The sequence below is a fragment of the Odontomachus brunneus genome, unplaced genomic scaffold (assembly GCF_010583005.1).
Source record: "Odontomachus brunneus isolate Ranch 3 - 2012 unplaced genomic scaffold, Obru_v1 Obru_scaffold_214, whole genome shotgun sequence".
NCBI lineage: Eukaryota > Metazoa > Arthropoda > Insecta > Hymenoptera > Formicidae > Odontomachus > Odontomachus brunneus.
Window position 1 is genome coordinate 488,961 of NW_022639664.1, and position 1,258 is coordinate 490,218.

Genomic DNA, 1,258 nt, shown 5'->3' on the forward strand with positions numbered 1-1,258 from the left:
TGACAATGCTCTACGTAAGTATTTTATCACTGAACAAAGTATTGTATGTCAATATTTAAGTATTGAAATCACTCATAAGATAGTATTTGTAAACACTAAACACTGAAATACTTGAGTACTAAAAGCTGTACTTGAATCACAGCATATTACTAAACATTGTACTTTTAATATTGAAAATAAGTAATTAATCAATGATTTTCAATATGATATTTCTGTAAGGGCATTTTCAACAAAAAAATTGTATGACTAAACGTAGTGAAAATATGTGGCCATTTCCACGCATGCACCGGAAACTCTATCGGATACAAACCGTTACATGCTTTTAGATAGCCTGTTAGCAATCTAGTTTAGTATAGACATCTGTGCCGGTGGTATACCGCTTGGAATCGAAATTATCGTAGAAGAATTTACGAAAGTTTGGAGTGTGTTGTGACAATCTTCGATACCTAGTAGTTTATGACACATAAGAAAATTAGGATTTAAGTATTGGATGTGGGAAAAAGTTCGTGGCGTTTGGTACTAGATGTCATTACATGCTCAGCTCTCGGTAACTACTAATTGCATCGACAATATTAGACACGCGTGACACTTCAACCTTTGTTTTGAACCGAAAAAGATTGAAATCGGTGAAGTGGATCAAAAGTTATTTTATTTTAAAAATAAAGATAAATAAGGAAAAAATTCGCTATATTTTGCAGTATCACTACGATAAAGGCAAGAACGCTGCATAGGCTTGTGAAAAAATTTGTGCTGTTTACGGTGAAGATACTCTATTAAAATCAGCAGCACGGAAATGATTCGCCCCTTTCGTACTGGAAAATTCGATGTCAAAGATAAACCTCGCTTCTCGGTCGACCAATCACCGAAAAGTCCGATGAAATCATGGAGAAAGTTGAACGTGATAAGCATGTGAGCAGTATGGAGATTGCCAGGGAACTAGGTATCTACTATAAAACAGTTTTGAATCATTTACACAAAGCTAGATACAAAAAGAAACTTGATGTTTGAATTGAGTGTTAAGAATATAATGGACCGAATTAACATTTGTGATACCCTGAAACGGAATAAAATTAAGCAATTTCTGAAGAAAATGATAATTGGTGATGAAAAATGAGTCACGTACGATAATCGAGCTCGAAAAAGATTGTGGACAAAGGAAGGAGAAAAGGCGCAAGCAATCGCAAAACCTGGATTGACGACGAAGAAGGTGTATGTGATGGGATTGGAAGGAAATCATTTACTATGAGCTGTTACCGCC